The 22,023-nt window shown below is 43.0% G+C and overlaps 3 pseudogenes across 3 annotated transcripts; all 3 read left to right on the forward strand.

The window, feature by feature from the left end:
* The first annotated feature begins 469 nt into the window (after positions 1-469).
* Positions 470-1,158, forward strand: LOC309847216 (interferon alpha-1/2 pseudogene; annotated as a pseudogene). Its single transcript has one exon. The product of its transcript is annotated as an interferon alpha-1/2 pseudogene (transcript).
* Positions 1,159-13,844: 12,686 nt separating this feature from the next.
* LOC309846477 (interferon alpha-1/2 pseudogene) lies at positions 13,845-14,827 on the forward strand (annotated as a pseudogene). The gene has a single exon. The product of its transcript is annotated as an interferon alpha-1/2 pseudogene (transcript).
* Positions 14,828-19,970: 5,143 nt separating this feature from the next.
* LOC309846479 (interferon alpha-1/2 pseudogene) lies at positions 19,971-20,668 on the forward strand (annotated as a pseudogene). Its single transcript has one exon. The product of its transcript is annotated as an interferon alpha-1/2 pseudogene (transcript).
* The last annotated feature ends 1,355 nt before the right edge of the window (positions 20,669-22,023 follow it).

Consider the following 22,023-nt stretch of genomic DNA (forward strand, 5'->3'; position numbering starts at 1 on the left):
TGGAATGATTCTCGTGTATCTAGGGACACTGATAGTATTGTCTTTCTAGAAATACTTAATTTGCATTGTACTTTCATATTTCCATTTAAGTAAGAAAAATGTAGAAGTCATTCATCATATTCAGATATCCAGGAAAGAGCAGTTAGCTTTAAAATATAGCTTTCAGTTGAAATTTTTCGTCCATCTTAATTCTGAATTAAACAGAGTAAAATGAACTCTGTCTCTTTAATCTATAAAGAGGAGCTATAAATCCATGACAATATAGACTATAGATCTGTGTTACCACATTTTGTTGGAAGGTTCAATTACACAAGTATTCGAAAGACTGTGAGAGGAGGCAGCAATAGGCAAAAGAAACAGTTGAGAAGCCCATGCTCTAAACTCCAGAAGAAAGTGTAGAAAGGAAAGCAAAAAGAGAAGTAGAAAGGAAAGGAAACATTCAGAAATTGAAAATGCCTACTTAAGTCACATGCACAAGAGAACATGTTCAGAGAAGCTAGAGCCACGGGTCCCAGACGTGCCCACCCCAACCAGGCCAACAGCACCTGCAGGATCCCCAGTGGCTCTGCCCTGTTCCTTCTTGGTGGCCCTGGTGGTGTTCAGCTGCCACTCCCTTGGCCCTCTGGGATGTGACCTGCCTCAGGACCACATCCTGCTGAACTGGAGGGCCCTGATGCTCCTGCGACAAATGAGGAGACTATCTGCTAGCTCCTGTGACAACTACACAAACGACTTCGGCTTTCCCCAGGAGGTGTTTGACGGCAAGCAGCTACAGAAGGCTCAAGCCCTGTCAGTCGTCCATGTGACGAACCAGAAGACCTTCCACCTCTTCTGCACAGAGGCCTCACCTGCTCCCTGGAACACGACCCTCCTGGAGAAATTGTGCTCGGGACTTTCTGAGCAGCTGGGCCACCTGGAAGCCTGTCCCCTACTGGAGGCAGGGGTGGGAGAGCTGCCCCTGGTGAATGGGGACTCCATCCTGAGGAGATACTTCCAGAGAATCTCCCTCTATCTGCAAAAGAAGCATACAGCCCTTGTGCCTGGGAGATGGTCCGAGCAGTGATCATAAAACCCTTGTATGCATCAACAGCCTTGCGAAAGAGACTAAGGAGTGAAAGTGAGACTCATTTCAACATGGAAATGATTCCCTCTGACTAATAACATCACATATTCTGGAGTCCTACCATCTCAGAGACTCTCATTTCTATGGTTGCGAAGACATGAACACATGAGCTGTGTGTAATTCAGGAGTACAAACAGGTTTAACAATTAGGACATAAGAGCATGAATATTCACTGAACTCATGCACTGAAACGAACCTAGCTGTGCATGTTCTGTAGGGAACGGCATAAATATTTGTAGCAATCATCTTATCTTAATTCTGACAGCTATATATGGGAATATTGTTTGTCTCCTCCTCCAAAATTCGTGGGAACAGTGGTCCTACACTTCAGTACCTGACTTGCAAAGGAGGCTGCCTCCCAAACTGGAATTCTGGGAAAGGCTGATCCATTCTTCCTCCATTGGCAAGAAACATTTTATTTATCATCAGTGATGAGACGGTGGCTTCTATGAACATCTGAAAGTTGAGAATAAATAGCTAGTTGGAAGTGCAGAAGAACATCCTATTTCCTTAACCTTCTGGCACACACACTGCCCTCTACCCTCTCCCAACCCTCATTCCAGAACACATTCCCCTGTCCTAACAGGTTCCTTCCTCAACAAGGCAGAAGTCCCCAAGCCCCTTGGCATTCATTCTCTTGACCTCTCAGCCTGTTCACACAAGAGCTTTCTATTCTTATGTCATCTAAGCTTAAAGCTTTTTCGAAGGAGCAGCAGAATAAAGCAAGTAGACAACAAAAATGCATTGAAATCTCTAGGTTTTGCAGAAGCACCTGCTAGAGAGGCTTTGCTCGGATTTCCATCCAATATGATGGAACAGCAGCTGGGGCTGAAAGGAAACAGAAAGCAGGATCAGGTTGAAGGGTGGCCTAGTGAAGCTCCTCTCCGGGAAGACCGCCTCCTGGTGGCCACGTGCGACAAGGGTGGTGACCAAAATGGGACCTCTTCTGAGAATTTCCCTTCCAGCTACATAAAGCCTACTTGTGGACATCCAGAGGTTCTAATGCTGTCATAAACCCGTTTCCTTACTCTGTCTATAACAAAGCGTTTAAGTCTTGTCCTGATAATCCCTATAGCCATAGTCAGTTTTAATCCCAATGTTCTTGTTATTAAACACTGGAAAGTGTTGGAGAACCAAGCAGCAAAGGCCAAATGCAGGGGCCAGGGGAGTGAGTACCCTTGCCAACATTTTTAAAAAGATTTTATTTCTTTATTTGAGAGAGACAGAGAGGCAGAACATGAGAGGGTGGAAGGTCAGATGGAGAAGCACACTCCCCACTGAGCAGGTAGCCTAATGTAGGACTCTATCCTAGGACAATGAGATGATAACCTGAGCTCAAGGCAGATGCTTGGAGGACTGAGCCAGCCAGGCGCCCTGACCCCCGCCAACTTTTCATCCCCAGGCATTGCTATTTAGCCTGCCAGGGGACATAGAGGAGGCAGGGCTCAGGGTTGGGTGCCCAGGGACCGGCTGGGAGACTCACCCTGCACTATTGGCCACAAGCAGCCAAGGTCTGGCAGCGTCAGAAGCAAGAGTGTGCACTTGCCCTCCCTCCACCGTCCTGTCAGCTGATTGCTGTGCTGTGGAGTTCAAGGCCCCCAGAAATCCGGTCCCACACATAAACACACTAATTCCAGGGCTCCTGCGCAAAGAATCCTGGAGCTCAACTGTGCCTGTGTTGGAGCACTCCCTAAGTTCTTGTTACACCAGGAGTAGGACGTTCCTTTGCTCAGAAAACCACACTGACGTCTGGAAACATGTAAGTGTTGAAAGTCAGCAGCAGTGTGGAACCTGGAAGGAGAACAGAAATGGGAAAGTGTTCACTGGATTAGTCACTTATCCTCAGGAGGTGGAAGAGTTGGACAGTAAGGCAGCATTGAGTCAACTATATCTCTGTGTCCTTCCCGAGACTGAGAAGGTTCAAGTGGACACTGGGAGCACAGAATTCTTCTAGGCGGATGTGGCCTATGATAGTGTCCCCACCGTGGGTCACCCTGACAGGACAACAGCCTGCAACGTGTTGGAAGGAGAAGGGTCAGTCTAGTGCCAGCTGCAAACATCTATCTCATTGGCAGAAAAATCTAATGTCTCATGAGTACTCATTTAATTTTTTAATTTTTATTTTTTTTAATTAACACAATGTATTCTAGCCCCAGGGGTACAGGTCTGTATTTACACACTTCACAGCTCTCACTGTAGCACATACCCTCCCCAATGTCCATAACCTCACCTCCGTCTCCCTAACCCCCATTCCCCCGGCTACCCTCAGTTTCTTTTGTGAGATTAAGAGTCTCTTAATGGGGGGCGCCTGGGTGGCTCAGTGGGTTAAGCCACTGCCTTCGGCTCGGGTCATGATCTCAGGGTCCTGGGATCGAGTCCCGCATCGGGCTCTCTGCTCAGCAGGGAGCCTGCTTCCTTCTCTCTCTCTCTCTGCCTGCCTCTCAGTGTACTTGTGATTTCTCTCTGTCAAATAAATAAATAAAATCTTTAAAAAAAAAAAAAAAAAAAAAAAAAAAAAGAGTCTCTTAATGGTTTGTCTCCCTCCATATCCCATCTTGTTTCATTTATTCTTTTCCTACTCCCAAACTGCCCATGTTGCTTCTCAACTTCCTCATATCAGGATATCAGGGAGATTATATGATAATTGTCTTTCTCTTATTGAATTCATTCAATGGGCATAACCTCTCTAATTCCATCCCATCATTGTAAATGGCAAGATTTCATTTCTTTTGATAACTGCATGGTATTCTATTTTATATATATACACCACTTCTGCTTTATTCATTCATCTTTTGATGACATCTAGGTTCTTTCTGTAATTTGGCTCTTGTGGACACTGCTACTGTAAACATTCGGGTGCATGTGCCCCTTCGTATCACTGTATTTGTATCTTTAGGGTAAATACCCAGGAGTCCAATTGCTGGTGTGAACGGCAGCTCTATTTTCAACTTTCTTAGGAACCTCCATGCTGTTTTCCAGCATGGTCGCACCAGCTTGCATTCCCACCAACAGTGTAGGCAGGTTCCCCTTTCTCCCCTTCCTACCCCGCATCTGTCATTTCCTGACTTGTTAATTTTAGCCATTTTGACTGCTGTGAGCTGGTATCTCATTGTGGTTTTGATTTGTATTTCTCTGACACCGAGCACTTTTTCATGTGTCTGTTGGCCATCTGCATGTCTTCTTTGTGGAAATGCCTGTTCATGTCCTTTGCCCGTTTCTTGATTCGATTACCTGTTCTTTGGGTGTTGGGTTTGCTAAGCTCTTTATAGATTTTGGATACTAGCTCTTTATCTGATATGTCGTTTGCAAATATCTTTTCCAATCCTGTCAGTTGTCTTTTGGATTTGTTAGCTGTTTCCTTTGCTCTGCTGAGCTTTTGATCTTGATGAAGTCCCAACAGTTCATTTTTTTGCCCTTGCTTCTCTTTCCTTTGGTGATGTTCCTAGGAAGTAATTGCTTCAGCTAAGGTCAAAGAGGTTGCTGCCTGTGTTCTCCTCAAAGATTTTGATGGATTCCTTTCTCACATTGAGGTCCTTTATCCATTTTCATCTATTTTCATGTGTGGTGTAAGGAAATGGTCCAGCTTCATTTCTCTGCATGTGGCTGTCCAATTTTCCCAACACAATTTGTCATAGAGACTGTCTTTTTTCCGTTGGACATTCTTTCCTGCTTTGTTGAAGAATATTTGACCATAAAGTCAAGGGTCTGTTTCTGGTCTCTCTATTCTGTTCCACTAACCTGTGTGTCTGTTTTTGGGCCAGTACCATACTCTCTTGATGATGACAGCTTTGCAATAGAGTTTGAGGTCTGGAATTGTGATGCCACCGATTTTGGCTTTTTTGTTCAGTATTCCTCTGGCTATTCGAGGTCTCTTTTGGTTCCATATAAATTATAGGATTCTTTGTTTCATTTCTTTGAAAAAATGGATGGGCTTTTGATAGGGATTGCATTAAATGTGTAGATTGCTTTGGTAGCGTAGACATTTTCACAATATTTGTTCTTCCAATCCATGAGCGTGGAACATTTTTCATTTCTTTGTGTCTTCCTCAATTTCTTTCATGAATACTTTATAGTTTTCTGACTATGAATTCTTTGCCACTTTGGTTAGGTTTCTTCCTAGGTATCTTATGGTTTTGGGTGCAGTTGTAAATGGAATTGATTCCTTAAGTTCTCTTTCTTCTGTCTTGTTTTGGTGTAAAGAAATGCAACTGTATTCTGTGCGTTGATTTTCTATCCTCACGCTTTACTGCATTCCTATACAAATTCTAGTAGATTTGGACTGGTGTCTGTTTGGTTTTCCACATATAATATCATATCATCTGCAAAGAGTGAATATTTGACTTCTTCTTTGCTATTTGCATGCCTTTAATTTCTTTTTGTTGCCTGATTGCTGAGGCTAGGACTTCTACTACTATGTTCAATAGCAGTGGTGGTAATGGACATCCCTGTCGTGTTCCCTCACCTTAGGGGAAATACTCTCAGTTTTTCTCCACTGCGAATGATATTTGGAGTGGGTTTTTCATAGATGGCTTTGATGATATTGAGGTATGTACCCTCTATCCCTACACTTTGAAGAGTTTTGAACAGGAAAGGGTGCTGTACTTCGTCCAATGCTTTTTCAGCATCAATTGAGAGTATCATATGGTTCTTGTTCTTTCTTTTAGTAATGTATTGTATCACATAATGTATTGTATCACATTGATTGATTTGCAGATGTTGAACCAACCTTGCAGCTCAGGATTAAATCCCACTTGATCATGGTAAATCATTCTTTTAATGTACTGTTGGATCCTATTGGCTAGTGTTTTGGTGAGAATTTTCACGTCTGTGTTCATCAAGGATATTAGTCTGTAATTCTCTTTTTTGATGGGATCTTTGTCTGGTTTGGGATCAAGGTAATGCTGGCCTCATAAAATGAGTTTGGAAGTTTTCCCTCCATTTCTATTTTTTGGAACAATTTCAGGGGAATAGGTATTAATTCTTCTTTAAATGTTTCTAGAATCCCCCTGGGAAGCCGTCTGGCCCTGGGCTCTTGTTTGTTTGGAGATTTTTGATGACTGCTTCAATCTCCTTACTGGTTATGGGTCTGTTCAGGTTTTCTCTTTTTTCCTGGTCCAGTTGTGGTAGTTAATATATCTCTAGGAATGCTTCCATTTCTTCCAGATTGTCTAATTTGCTGGCAGATATTTGCTCATAATATGTACTTATAATTGTTTGTATTTCTTTGGTGTTGGTTGTGATCTCTCCTCTTTTCATTCATTCTTTTATTTATTTGGGTCCTTTATCTTTTCTTTTTGATAAGCCTGGCCCAGGAGTTTATCAATCTTATTCATTCTTTCAAAGAACCATCTCCTAGTTTCATTGATTTGTTCTATTGTTTTTTTGGTTTCTATTTCATTGATTTCTGCTCTGATCTTTATTACTTATCTTCTCCTGCTGGGTTTAGGCTTTCCTTGTTGTTCTTTTTCCAGGTCCTTTATGTGTAGAGTAAGGTCGTGTATGTGAGACCTTCCTTGTTTCTTGAGAAAGGCTTGTATTGCTATATATTTTCCTCTCAGGACTGCCTTTGCTGTGTCCCCCAGATTTTGAACCATTGTGTTTTCATCATCATTTGTTTCCATTAATTTTTTCAATTCTTTTTTAATTTCCCAGTTGACACATTCATTCTTAAGACGGATGCACTTTAGTCTACATCTATTTGGGTTCTTTCAGAATTTCTTCTTGTGATGGAGTTCTAGCTTCAGAGCATTGTGGTTTTAAAGTGTGCAGGGAATGATCCCAATCTTTTGATGCCAGGTGAGACCTGATTTAGGACCCAGGATGTGATGTATTCTGGAGAATGTTCCATGTGCACAGGAGAAGAACGTGTTTTTTGTTGCTTTGAGATGGAGGGTTCTGAATATATCTGTTATGTCCCTCTGGTTCAGTGTGTCTCTTAAGGCTTTTACTTCCTTGTTGATCTTTTGCTTGGATGATCTGTCCATTTCAGTGAGGGGAGTGTTAAGATCGCTACTATTATTGTATTCTTGTTGCTGTGTTTCTTTGATTTTATTATTAATTGATTTATAAAATTGGTTGCTCCCTTCTAAGGGGGCATAGATACATCCAATTGTTAAATCTTCTTGTTAGACAAACCCTTTGAGTATGATATAGTGCCATCTCTTTTTAGAGTCTTTGTCTTGAAATCTAATTGATCTGATATAAGGATTGCCACCCCAGCTTTCTTTTGATGTCCATTAGCATGGTAAAGTTTTTCCACCCCCTATATCTGGAGGTGTCTTCGGGTCTAAAATTAGTTTCTTGTAGGCAGCATATTGATGTTTTTTTTTTTTTAATCCATTCTGATACCCTGTGTCTTTTGCTTGGGGTTTTCACCCCATGTACTTTCAGGGTAATTATTGAGAGATATGAATTTAGTGCCAATGTATTGCCTGTAAGGTGACTCTTACTTTATATTGTCTCTGTTCCTTTCTGGTCTACTACTTTTGGGCTCTCTCTTTGCTTAGAGGACCCGTTTCAATATTTCCTGTAGAGCTGCTTTAGTGTTTACAAATTGTTTTTGTTTTTGTTTGTCCTGGAAGCTTTTTATCTCTCCTTCTATTTTCAATGATAGCCTAGCTGGATATAGTATTCTTGGCTACATATTTCTCTCTCTTAGTGCTCTGAATATATCACACCAGTTCTTTCTGGCCTGCCAGGTCTCTGTGGATAAGTCTTTTGCCAATCTAATATTTTTACCATTGTATGTTACAGACTTCCTGTCCCTTGCTGCTTTCAGGATTTTCTGTTTGTCACTAAGACTTGTAAATTTTACTATTAACTGATGGGGTGTGGACCTATTCTTACTGATTTTGAGGGGGTTTCTCTGTGCCTCCTGGATTTTGATGCTTGTTCCCTTTGCCATATTAGGGAAATTCTCTATAATAATTCTCTCCAAATACCTGCTGCTCCCCAATCTCTCTCTTCTTCTTCTGGAATCCCAATTACTCTAATGTTCTTTTGTCTTATGGTATCACTTATCTCTTGAATTCTCCCCTCAAGGTCCAGTAGTTGTTTGCCTCTCTTTTGCTAAGCTTCTTTATTCTGTGTCATCTGGTCTTCTAGATCACTAATTCTCTCTTCTGCCTCATTTATCCTAGCCTCTAGTTTTGATTGTACCTCATTAATAGCTTTTTTTATTTCAACTTGGTTAGATTTTAGTTCTTTTACTTCTCCAGAAAGGGCTTTTATTTCTCCACACAGGATTTCTCTAATATCTTTCATGCCTTTTTTTTGAGCCCAGCTAGCAACTTGAGGAACATCATTTTGAACTCTAGACTGAGATATTATGAAAGTCCATATTGATTAGGTCCCTAGCCTTTGGTGCTGCCTCTTGTTCTTCTTCTTCTTTTTTTTTTTTTTTTGAGTGCATTTTTCCACCTTGTCATTTTATCCAGATAAGAATATATGAAGGAGTGAATAAAATACTAAAAGTGTGGCTAGAATGCCAGGAAAATGTGCTCTAACCAAGTCAGAAGAGACCCCAAATTATGGGGGGGAGATATGGGGAAAATAGGAGTTCAGCAAAAAAAAAAAATTAAAAAAAGAAAAATATATAAAAAAGAAAATATGTATATTGGATTGGTGACAAGAACAGTCACACACATAATTTTGGGTGTATTTTGGTCTCTTAAAATAAACTCTCTCCCAAAATTTAAAAGAATGAAAAATACACACACACACACACACACACACACACTAAGGGTAAACAATGAAGGGATGGAGTATGACTATAAAGTTGGATGTTTTAAAAAACAATTTCTAAAAAAGGAGTTGATAAGATTATTGGAGAGAATTTGCTCAGGCTGGAGACTAGAATAAAGGCCTGTGTAGATTTAGGGTATATTTTGACCTATTAGAAGAAGTTGTATCCCAAATTGTTTGGAAGAAAAAACCTTAGGTGTATACAAGTAAAGTTAGATACACTGAAGGATAATATATGAGTATAATAATGAAGGTTCAAAAAAGATTTTTTTTAAATAAAAGGTATTGTTAAGATAAGCTAGTTAAAAATGTTAAATGAGGAAAGAGCAAAAGTCAAAAAAATTTTAGCTTAAGAATAAAATAAAATAAAAAAAAATTTAATTAATTTTGCCAGACTAAAGAACATGGGGAGAAAGTCATGAAATTCATGCTTTGCTTGCTCCTCCTCTGGAATTCCACTGTTCTCCTTGGAAGAGAACTTGGTCTTGGCTGAATTTCTTGCTGATCTTCTGGGGGAGATGCCTGTTGTAGTGATTCTCAAGTGTACTTGCATGAAGCAGAATTGCACGGCCCTTACCAGAGGCCGGGCTAAGGAATTCACTCGGGTTCACTGTCGGGAGCTTTTGTTCCCTGAAAAGTTTCCATAGAGTTTTGTAGGATGGAATGAAAATGGTGGCCTCCCAATCTCTGGCCCACAGGAGCCGAGAGCTCGGGGCCCCTCTCCAGAGCATGCCTTTGGAGAAAAGTGCTCAATCACTCCCAACTCCCAGGCCTCTGGTCACACTCCAAGCTCCCCCAGCCTCTGACCAAGTGTTGCTGGCACACAGCCCCACCTGGAGTCTCCAAACCCAGCAGATCCCTGCTCTCTTCTGAGGGGGTCTTCCAGGATCTTGTGGGGTCCCTGCTCACAGAGCAGTGGTCTGCCTAAGTCATGGATCACAATTTAAGGTAGGCCCAACTTGAGAGCTCACTTGTGGACTCCCCGCCCTTATACCTGGGAGCTCTGCAACGCTCAAACACCCCCAAACCTTCTGGGTCCCCGCAGGAAATAAGACCACACTATCCATGCATGGGCTTCACCCCGGCTTAGCCTCTGGAGCAATGTCCCTCAGTGGAACAGACTTTTAAAAGTTCTGATTTTGTGCTCTATTGCTTCACCACTTGCCAGGAGCTGGACCCTCCCCATGAGGTCTATCTTCCCATTGCTTTTGATTCACTTCTCCACAGAACCCACCTTTCAGAAAGTGGTCAATATTCTGTTTCTAGAATTGCTGTTCTTCTCTTCAATCTCCTGTTGGATTGGTAGGTGTTTGGATTGTTTGATAAATTACCTAGCTGATCTCCTGCTACCTGATGTAAAGTCAACCCACTACTTCTCCACCATCTTGACTCCTCCCCACTCTCATGAGTGTTTGAAAGGGATCCTGAGAACTTGTCTTTGGAACTTCAAAGTTCCAAAGTCATGTAGGTGACTCCTCCCACACCTCCTGTCACCATACACAGCCACAGTCAACAAGCCTTTGGCATCTACAGTGTGATCTAGAATCCTTGATCACTCACCTCCTCCATGTGACTGAATTCATGCCATGGCCTCTCCTGGGTCTCAAAACCTCTGTCCATCTCTATTCTTCACATCGTTTAACAGCTGCTTCCAGACAAGCAGTTATCTCACAACTCCTTTGTGTTCCACCTTGGATATTGGTTCGATCTGAATATTCTCCCTCTGGGTTTCTGTTTCTCTCCAAACAGCTGGATAAATAAGTAGAATCCAAATGGGGTTACTGAGAAAACAGATGTAATGGTTTCAAGGATCTCAGAAGGGTTAGACTGCTTTCACCTTTAGTGTTATCATCTTAAAAGATCCTCATCATTATTCTAATCCAGGTCCAGGGCAGAATCATTTGGATCCTTCAGTTCCCCTCATCTTCCTATCGGGAATTCTCAGGCAAACTTTTCCGGGCGTGAGTGGACTTATCAGGTAGGTAGAGCTCTCAGGCAGGGTGAGGATCCTGTCTCCTTCCAGAGGAGGTGAGCAGGTGATCCTGGTCGCCAGTCTCTTCTGGGCCTGTTGGTGTGACTCCTCTCATCTCTCCTCAGAGCCGATACCTGTGGATTGAACGAAAGGAAAATGAGGTGGCTCCTCTTGTAGAGCTGAGGGCCTCATGGGGACCCAAGAGTTGCTCTTGTGGGATCCTCTGGCCAAGGCAGACACTTTCCTGACTTACAATTACCCAGTACAGCCTTCATTTCCCCCGTCTGCCGGAGCTGCTGTCCCCAGTATTGCTACATCAAATTTGGCTGAGGCACACTCTGCCATTTTCTCAGCGGACAGGCCACTCTTTCACTTTTGTCACATTCAGACAGAACAGTTGTCTTCCCCCCCCCCCCACACACACAGCTGTCATGTTTTGCTTTCAAGGAAAGTTGACATGAGAAACAGAAAAAGTGATGTCTTAAAAATGAAAGAGAAACCCGGGGCAGCCCCTTGGCCCTCTCCTTCCTTCCCTCTGTGTGATACTCATGATGACGTAGAACATGATCAGGACCAGCAAGTCAGAGTATGTCCAGTAAAGCATGTGGAAATATTAAGTTATTCACATTCTCTTTGTTGTTGTTACTTAAGTTGAAGATGCAACACCATGAATAAGGAAAGGTAACAAGGAAGCGTGTCCCTGACACCATAGCCTGGGCCTCACCCCCTGCATTCTGAGCACCAGACAGATGGCCAGATGAAGCTGCCTACTGGAAACACAGAGTCTGAATGAGCTAGTGAAAGTCGTTACTTTCTTTGATGGAAGTTTCTGGTGAGACACCCAGTGAATTCCCCCTGTGCTCTGCTGAGAAATTTGAACCTAACAAGTGTTCTCTAGTTTCAGGAAAATTTGAACCATGGGGGATCCTGGGTGGCTCAATTGGCTGAGGATATGATTCTTACTCTAACTTCAGGTCTTGATGTCAGACTGTGAGTTCAAGCCCCATGTCAGGGTCCACCCTGTGTGTGGAGCTTATTTAAAAAATGAAAAATGGGAAAATTAAGAGCTGGGATGGCACAATAAATGTATTCCGTTATTCAAGGTGAAAAGATGATAATCATTCTTTCCTCTACTTGGAGAAAACAAACATTTGCCCTCAGCATCTGAGAAGTTGACACCTTCTTCTGGTCAGGAGAGAAGGAGGTCAGCACTGAGAGGGTCCCCAGTACAAAGACTCCAGGGGCAAGGGCAAGGATCTAGGGACAGGAAGTGCTTTGCTAACAAGGAAACCAGCCCCTGCACAGTAGCGGAATCTACAATCCTCCACACATCGTGAGCCTGTCCTCAGGAGGGAGCCCACGAGAGCCTGGATGGAGGACACTCAGTCACGGCAGAGGAATGACGTTAGTAGAGGTGATAACTACCTTGTCAGTGAGGTACTGCTGGGAAAATCCAGTCATCTGGATTTAGAACCTTGACACCTCCTCTTCCCAGACAAGAACCAGGCTTCTGCTGGGGGCACTTGCAATGCCTTAGAGGGTTCTAACAAAACCTTGGTATTTTTTGTCGGTCATTGGGTTTTTTTTTTTTTTTTTTGGATATTACAAATGAAGCAATGGCATAGAATTCTTGGAGGACACAAACTGTCTGTAAGGTCAGTGTGACAAATCTAGGAATAACCAGAATCCTTTAGGATTGGAGGAATTTCTCTCCATCATTTCCTGGGTCTCAGAGTCTTACCTGGACAGGTGATCTTTCTTACTGGTGAGCTGCCAGTGGTGTCTTGTGGCCATTGCTGAAATCTGAGGCCTGTTGTGATGCCGGCTTTAGAAATGAAAACACAAATACATTAAATTTTATGATTTAGCTCTACAAAACTCATTCAACACCTCAGTAATTATCTAGTGTTAAACAGAAAAGAACATTTTTGACAATACCTTCCAGAGTACGTAGTAGCGGGCGAAGTTAAAGATGAGGTTGTCTTGGTGACTGGGGGGCTCAGTCAGTTGGGTGGCCGCTTTCAGCTCAGGTCACGATCCCAGGGTACTGGGATGGAGCCTCGCATCAGGCTCCCTATTCGTTGGAAGCCTGCTTCTCCCTCACTGTCTGCCCGTTGCTCTGTCTACTTGTACTCTCTCTGTATCTTTCTCTCTGTCAAATAAATAAATAAAAATCTTAAAAAAATGATTTTGTCATATGAGGCAACATTCAAATTCAGTGCACTAAAAAACACACGTTAAGTAATCATTCCAGTTTTCACTTGCATTTAGCAATCTGGATTGATTGTAAATGTTCAGGTATACCGAATTCATTATGTCCTTTAGAAATTGTTAATTTGTATATGTATTCCATATACTTCACTGTATACATGTAAAGGAATTATAAGTCACTCATCAATTTAATATACATAAGCATCAATAGCTTTAAAATATAACTATTAGCTTAAAATTTTTGGTTACTTGACCCTGATTTGGATAAACGTCACTCCTTTTTTTTTTTTTAAGATTTTATTTATTTATTTGACAGAGCGAGAGCATAAGTAGGCAGAGAGGCAGGCAGAGAGAGAAGAGGAGGATGCAGGCTCCCTGCCGAGCAGAGAGTTGGATGTGGGACTCGATCCCAGGACAATGAGATCATGAGCGGAGCCGAAGGCAGAGGCTTAACCCACTGAGCCACCCAGGCGCCCTTTTTTTTTTTTTTTTTGTCACTCCTTTTTTTTTATTAAAGCACAGACAAAAATACACTATATAACAATATATACTGTGTCTCCCTGCTATTAAGTTTTCTTCAAAGTTGCAATTAAAAAAAACATCCAAAATGATTCTGGAGGCAAGGATAATACTGAAAGAAAATAATACATGGTTGAGAAACCCATGCTCCAACCCACGTAGAAAGTGTATAAAGGAAAGCAAAAAGAGAAGTAGAATGTAAGGGAAACATTCAGAAATCGAAAACTCCTGTGTCCCCTACTTAAATCACACGCACAAGAGAAGATGTTCAGAGAAGCTAGAGCCACGGGTCCCAGACGTGCCCACCCCAGCCAGGACAACAGCATGGGTAGTATTCCCGATGGCCCTGTCCTGCTCCTTCTTGGTGGCCCTGGTGGTGCCCAGCTGCCACTCCCTTGGATCTCTGGAATGTGACCTGCCTCAGGACCACAGCCTGCTGCACTGGAGGGCCTTGATTCTCCTGCGACAAATGAGGAGACTGTCTGCTAGCTCCTGTGACAACTACACAAACCACTTTGGCTTCCGCCAGGAGGTGTTCACCGGCAAGGCGCTGCAGAAGGTTCAAGCCCTCTCTGTCATCCATGTGACGAACCAGAAGACCTTCCACCTCTTCTGCACAGAGGCCTCACCTGCTCCTTGGAACACGACCCTCCTGGAGGAATTGTGCTCGGGAATTTCTGAGCACCTTGGCCTCCTGAAAGCCTGTCCCCTGCAGGAGGCAGGGGTGGGAGAGCTGCCCCTGGTGAATGGGGACTCCATCCTGAGGAACTACTTCCAGAGAATCTCCCTCTATCTGCAAGAGAAGCAATACAGCCCTTGTGCCTGGGAGATGGTCCGAGCAGAGATCATGAAACCCTTGTATGCATCAACAGCCTGGCAAAGGAGACTAAGGAGCGGGAAGTGACACCCATTTCAACATCGAAATGGTTGTCTCTGAAGAATACTATCACACTCCCATGTGTCCCGTAGTGTCAAAGACTCTCATTTCTGCTGTCATCATGACATGAACTGAATCACTTTGTCACATGTGTCCGGAGTATTAGGCAACAAGAAGTCAACATTACAAACACCTGTTTCTTTGAGATGACCATGCTGATCTGCCTATTTAACTATTTATTTCTTTATTTCACTATTTATAAGATTTAAGTTTTTTTTTTTGTATTATATTAGTTGTATTCCCTTTGTGGTTAAGAGAATTGTATATGTCTTATGTATATTAAACATTTTATTTTCTTTTCATTAAATGTTTCTATAGAAAACTTCTTGCGTTTGTTTCTAATTGAAGCAGGGAACTAGTCTGATTACAACCTGATGAAAGAATGGACTGTACCACTCTCTCCGTCATTACTTTGTTTTCACATTAGACGTGATCGCATCGACTTCCCGGAAGTCACTTTGCATGCTGTCGTCACGGGAAAGGCAGACGTCCCAAACCAATGCTGTGTTTGTGTCTTGGATTTTGTTCAAAAGCTAACCTTGGGACAAGAATTGTAGTGAAGTAATATCAGTTATGTTAAAGGGAAGAGTGAGAAGAAGGGCAAACTTGAATTTTGTAAGTAGAAAAGGAAGCAGACATGTCAGGATATAAAATGAAAAGCACCAGATACATTGCACATCACACGGTAGACACCCAAGTGCGAATATTCTTTAGCAAATGGATCGTTCAGGGTCACCCAAGTGGCTCAGTAGATTAAGGGTCTGCCTTAGGCTCAGGTCAGGATGCCGTGGTCCCGGATCGAGCCCTGAGCCAAACTCCGTGTTCAGCTGGGAGTCTGCTTCTCCCTCTCACACTGTCCCTGATTGTGTTCACTGTCTCTCTCTCTCTGTGTCATATAAATAAATAAAATCTTTAAACAAAACAAAAGAAACAAATCAAAAGAAACAACATGGATCGTTGATCGTGCCATTTACAAGCCATTCCATTCACAGAAAGCCCAGGGAGGGAAGTGGTTGCCTGGGAAAAGAGCGTAGAATGAGATATGGTGCCTCAAACCTCCCCTGGTTAAGGGAGAGAAGAGCCACACTGCAAACAAAGGTGGAATGTCCCTCAGGCAGTAGTATAAGAGCGAATATTGGATAAGAGTCTATTTCAAAGCCAAGAAAGGCTTCAAGGAATTGTGTCATAGCAAAGGGTGCATGGAAAGGGTCCATGAAGCTGGGAAGTAGAAGGGTTGTGACCAAGGGGACCGGCTGTTTTGACTGAATTACTCACCAGGAAACCATACTGGTGACAGAGGAAAGGTGAGGAACAGAACAGAAGCTAGTGACTATAGATAGAGTGTACATCTGAGAGATTTATGTTCTTTGGGCTAATTAAACTTCCATGAAAAAATGAAAAAGTAATTGAAATGGGTGATGCCTTCTATTGTCTTCTAAGCCATGTAAAGCATATCTAAAGAAAAGCAAACAAAAATGAAAAGGCATGAAAAGTGTATCGGAACATTCTGCAAATGAAAACACGCTCTCCTATTGAAGACTCATGAATAGCAAAAACTGAAGATGAATGAGGGGACAGGGCACCGCCCACTGTTCCCCCAGGCCATCAGAAGCCTTCAGATGCAGCACCCAGCCGCTCCGTGGGGATCCTACTCGTTCCCCCGGCAGCATCTCAGCTCTGGGATGTGAGCTGCCTCCTGGCCCCGGGCAGCTTCACAGGGGGACCCACTGCTTCTGAACAGAGGAGGAGCATCAGTCCCTTCTCCGGAACCAGGGACACCTGCACTGCGACAAGGTGGGTGGTTCCCAGTTCCAGGAGGTCCATGCCAAGTCTGTCCTCCACGAGATGCTGCTGCTGAGCTTCACACTCTTCCTCACCTGAACCCATCCCTGCTGGGGCAGCCAGAACACTGGAAACCTGCGTGGTACCTGCGATGGGAGTGGGGGAGCCTCCCCTGGGTTTGAGAGCCCTGCCCTGGCCTTGAAGATGTGCTACCAGAAAATCCATCTCCATCTGAGACAGAAGAAACAGAGTGACTACCTTGGAAGGAGTCTGGGTCAAAATCAGGTGACCCAACTCTTCTTCTTCAAATGAGGCCAGAAGAAAAGGGAAATGATAAAAAGGAAGAGAGCGGGCAAGGTACCTAGAAATTATATTCTTGACCTACAACACTAAGCCACATAGCCATGAGTTCCATCTTTCTAAATCCTCCTCTTTCTGCTTGAGTTAACTTACACAGCATTGTGGGTAAAATGTCTCTTTGGCAGGACTGAGCCAGCTCAAGTTGTTCACGTGTTCACATATTGCAGGATCATCTGGATTCTGGATCAACACAGAACCTGTTGGAACATTGTTCCTGATGTCGCAGCTGCAGCAACAAGAATAAAACAACAACCGCCAAATGCAAGAAGACAGAAAACAACAACTCTTCTTAGATCCACTCACAGCTGAGGTCCCAGGGCCATTCTCATCTGCAGGACGAGGAGAAAAAGGAGCTCTCAGATAATCACACTGGCCAGGAGAAGGCCCTGGTAGGAACTCGAACTATTACAGAAGCCTTGCTCAAGGCTCTGTGTGCTTCCACTGGACGGCTATAATGTCCAGGCCTCCCTAGTTGGTGGAGCGCACAGTTTTTTTGAGTTGAACCTTCGGAATCTCCACTAGTCACCCTCTGTGAAGAATAGAGGGACATCTGCTGGCTTTGCCAGCAGAGGGAGGGGGAAAGCAATCACTCTAGAATAGTCTGAGGCTACCTTCACAGTGCTAGAGGCCAAAGGGATCTGTGACCAGCAGACTGTAGGAGGAAAGTCGGAAGAGGGGACAGCAGACTCCCCACTGGAGATGCAGGGGTGAGTCTGGACTCTCCAACAATGCATGTCCTGGAGACATTAAATCGCAACGTGTCTTCCATATTTGGAAATTGAGGCACGGTGCTGAAACTCCTTCCGTCTGACATGAGAGTGGAATGAGAAGATGCCCTAAAACTTCAGAGAATCTTTGACATTTAAGGCTGAGGAGGAGAAGGGGAGCCTGTCAAGGGCACAGCGATGGGGCAGCCAGTGGAGGTGGGACGCCACCAGGGAAGAATGATCTCCAGGAAGCGTGGCAGAAGGGAAGATTCAGAATTTCCCAAGAGGAACCTCAGGCAGGAATTTATCCCATGGGCTACAGGACTGTGCCCTGCATCTGGAATTCTGCTTCCATCTCCTTGTCTGATCATGAGAACCTCACTGGAGCTCTCTGCAGCTCAGCTTCCCCAGACGTACAGTGAGGTGGAAATATTCCTAGAGCTGTTGTGATTATGAAGTGACACATTTCAAAGCATCTAGTATCTTCCACTGAGTGAGAGTTTAACAGATGTGGATTATATTCTTATGTTTTCCCCCAAAAAAGTGATCTTCTCTTAGCCTTTTACCTATGACTGACTGCAAAGGGCTGATCCTCCAATATATCGTTGTGTATAAAAAATACCCATTCGCAACAGGTGTCCTATCCACTGAACGAAATTAGTTACCCAGTAATGTAATACATATACATATACACTGTGCCTATGTCCGCATACTCCTTTTGTTCTCGTACAGCACATGTCCCCTTCCTCCACGCCCTCCGAGATCCCATCCTTTCACTCTCCAATCACAGAGTTTCCCTCTCCCCCAGTGGAGAAACCTCCTGTGAGCTCCCATTCCCCCTCCCTCCTCAGGAGCCTCTCCTGCCCATTCACACAGCTGCTTCCTTTTTCTTTGTGGTTTCTGTCTGGCCCTTTTACTTCCAATTACCAAGCCACAAAGAAGAACAAAAGTTCTTTGAAACTTCCAGGTTTTTTCGAAACTCTCCTAGCAGAAGCCTTGTTGTTTTCTTTTCTCCTGGTGACTATTGTTGACCTGAGGGAATGTCCCCACTGCAGTGATGTCACAGGGGCAGGAGCAGAGGGGAGATAGGAGCAGGAGGCTGCTGTTCTGTGGCCCGTCACAGTCTTTACAGGGGAGGCTGCCAGCGAGGGGGCAAGGTGGGCTAGACAGTGACCAGGTGTGCACACGGGCTCGTGTTGTATGTAGAAGTCTGTCCCCTGTTGGGAGATTTTCCTCCAGAGCAAGCAAAGAAACACAAGCAAACACAAACAAAAACTTTCCTGGAATGAACGGACTCTGCTTGTGTTATAAGCCATGAACTTCAACAAAAATACCGCCTCCCTTTTTTTTTTTTTAAGGAGCAGATACGTTCCTAGTAAAAGTGAACAGAAAGTCCTTAGTTATTCCCCATCTGCCTTGCTCTGGAGCTTCAAGGTCTCTCCCACATTTCAGCATCCCCCCACCAGAGGGAACACTTGTCTAGTTGCTTCCAACAATGTAACCAGTAGTTCTAGGGTTGGGAACAAGGCTTCAGCATGCCATGGGTTGTCTTGTGGATGTTGCTGGTGTTTGAAATTGTTTTGATGTGGGCTTTGGAAATGAAATACAAATAGATTCTACCTAATCATTTAAGTATTCCAATCTTATTCATTGCATCAAGAATTCTATCTGGTATAAATAGAAAAAATATTTTGAGAATAACTTGAAGAGTTACAACTCTTCAAGTTATTCTCAAAATATTTCTCAATAATTCTCAAAGAATTATTATTATATTAACTATATTAATATAATATAATATATTAAATAATATCATATTATATATTATATTTAATATTAATATTATTATATTATATATTATATATAATTATATTATAATATATAGTATATATTATTATATTCTATATCTATATAATTATAATAATTATATTATTATATTAATTATTTCTCAAAATAATTCTCAATATTATGAGAATAACTTGATGAGTATCTAGTGCAAGAAAGGTTAATTGAGGCCATGAAAATACAGTACACAAAAAACAAACATCCAATAAATAATTGAATAATTCATTGGCTTTTTGCAATTTGGAATGATTATCAATAGCTATGGACACCGATATTATTATGTCTTTCTACAAATTCTTAATTAGCATTGTACTTTTATATTTCCATTTAAGTAAGAAAAAATTTAGAGGTCATTCATCATAATTAGATATCCTGTATAGAATAAGTAGCTTAAACTATAGCTCTCAGTTGAAATTTTTGTCCATCTTAACACTGAATTAAATAAACAGAGTAAAATGAACATTTTCTTTTCAAATCTATTAAGCAGAGCTATAAATACATAACTATATAGACTGTAGATCCATGTTACCACGTTTTGTTGGAAGGTTCAAATACATAAATATTCAAAAGACTGTGACAGGAGGCAGCAATAGAAAAAAGAAACGGTTGAGAAATCCACGCTCTACAAGCCCAGGAGAAAGTGTAGAAAGGAAAGCAAAAAGAGAAGTAGAAAGGAAGGGAAAAGTTCAGAAATCGAAAACTCCTGTGTCCCCTACTTAAACCACACGCACAATACAAGATGTTCAGAGAAGCTAGAGCCACGGGTCCCCAACTTGCCCACCCCAGCCAGGCCAAGAGCATCTGCAGGATACCCCATGGTTCTGCCCTGCTCCTTCTTGGTGGCCCTGGTGGTGCTCAGCTGCCACTCCCTTGGCTCTCTGGGATGTGACCTGCCTCAGGACCACGGCCTGCTGCACTGGAGGGCCTTGATGCTCCTGCGACAAATGAGGAGACTGTCTGCTAGCTCCTGTGACAACTATACAAACGACTTTGGCTTCCCCCAGGAGGCCTTCGACAACAAGCAGCTGCAGAAGGTTCAAGCCCTCTCTGTCATCCATGTGACGAACCAGAAGACCTTCCACCTCTTCTGCACAGAGGCCTCACCTGCTCCTTGGAACACGACCCTCCTGGAGGAATTGTGCTCGGGGCTTTCTGAGCAGCTGGGCCACCTGGAAGCCTGTCCCATGCTGGAGGCAGGGGTGGGAGAGCTGCCCCTGGTGATGGGGACTCCATCCTGAGGAACTACTTCCAGAGAATCTTCCTCTATCTGCAAGAGAAGCAATACAGCCCTTGTGCCTGGGAGATGGTCCGAGCAGAGATCATGAAACCCTTGTATGCATCAACAGCCTTGCGAAAGGAATTAAGGAGCAAGAAGTGAGACCTGTTTCAACATTGAAGTGATTTGCACTAACTAATAATGTCACTCTTTTCGGAGTTCTGCCATGTCAGAGTGTCTCATTTCTGCTGTCGCGAAGACACAAACACAGTCAGTTTGTCAAGTATTTTTAGAATATGTCAAGTGTACAAGCAGTAGTCACTTACAGATGACCTTGCTCATGTCTATTTATCTATTTAAATATTTATTTATGTAGATATATGTAAGATTCAATTTTTTTCATATTCTATGATGTGTACCTTTACATTGCAGGATATAATAAACTTGTATCTTTTATTGAATTTTACTACTGGCATTCTTTTAAACGAGTAACACTATGGGTGCCTGAATGGCTCAGTGGGTTACACCTCTGCATTTGGCTCAGGTCATGATCTCAGGGTCCTGGGATCAAGCCCTGTGACCAGTCCTGCTCAGCAGGAAGATTGCTTCACCCTCTCTCTGCCTACTTGTGATCTCTCTCTCTCGCTCTGTCAAATAAATAAAATCTTAAAAAAAATAAAAGAGTAACATTAAGTCTAAATGTGCAGCTTCACTGAAGAATGGATGACAGAATTCATTTACCCCTGATATTATTTTAACATCAGAAGTAACAACAAACTTCTTCTAAGATAAATTGCACGTTTCCCTTAGGCTATAGGACATAAACACAGATCCTGATGTCTGTATCTTTAGTTGCTATAGCGATGGAATCTAAAAACAATTCTCTTACCTAGTGTTCCATGAAGAAAGAAAGGACGTGATTTCTCTATCCTGCTGCTAGAACAGAGACGGTGAAGCACACAGGAAGTGCACACAGAAAAGTCGTGGACCCCTCGACAGGTCACTGGCAGACAAAGAGGCACATATGTCCAGTGTTGGGGGGAGGTGTGCTGTTGTTTGACAAGAAACACCATGGCTGAGGTCCATATCTAGCAGGCAAGCCAGAAACAGAGGTGGTCATGCAGTGAGATGGTGTCATGTGAGAAACAGACATAAACTTGATTCTGAGGCTCTTCAACCATTGAAGGGAGGTGAGAGAAGAGCCACAAAGGAGACGGTACACTCTTGGCCATACAGCACAGGGTAAGAGAGGATGCTGGTGAGTTTCTTTTAGGAAGTAAATGCGCTTCGAAGACCATCAGCGGATTCCTGGAAGATGTGGATTGAAACTGCCTGTTTTGAAGATGCCTTTGCTGACCTTCCCAGGAGTCTGTTTGGCGGAATGCATAAGCAGAGACCACGCTGGAGTGGGTGGGAGCATGAATAAGAGAAGTCAGTGCATCTGACTTGGAGAAGAATATAGCATGTAATCTGGGAACAATGTGGGTTAGATCTTCTGTGCATAGTTTGTCCTGTTATGCCATTTTTTTTCCTGAGTGATTTTATGGAATTGATGTTCCCTCAAATCATATTAATGTGTTAAATATTGCATTTATTTTGAACCATAACTTA

The sequence above is a fragment of the Mustela nivalis genome (genome assembly GCF_964662115.1).
Source record: "Mustela nivalis genome assembly, chromosome: 13".
NCBI lineage: Eukaryota > Metazoa > Chordata > Mammalia > Carnivora > Mustelidae > Mustela > Mustela nivalis.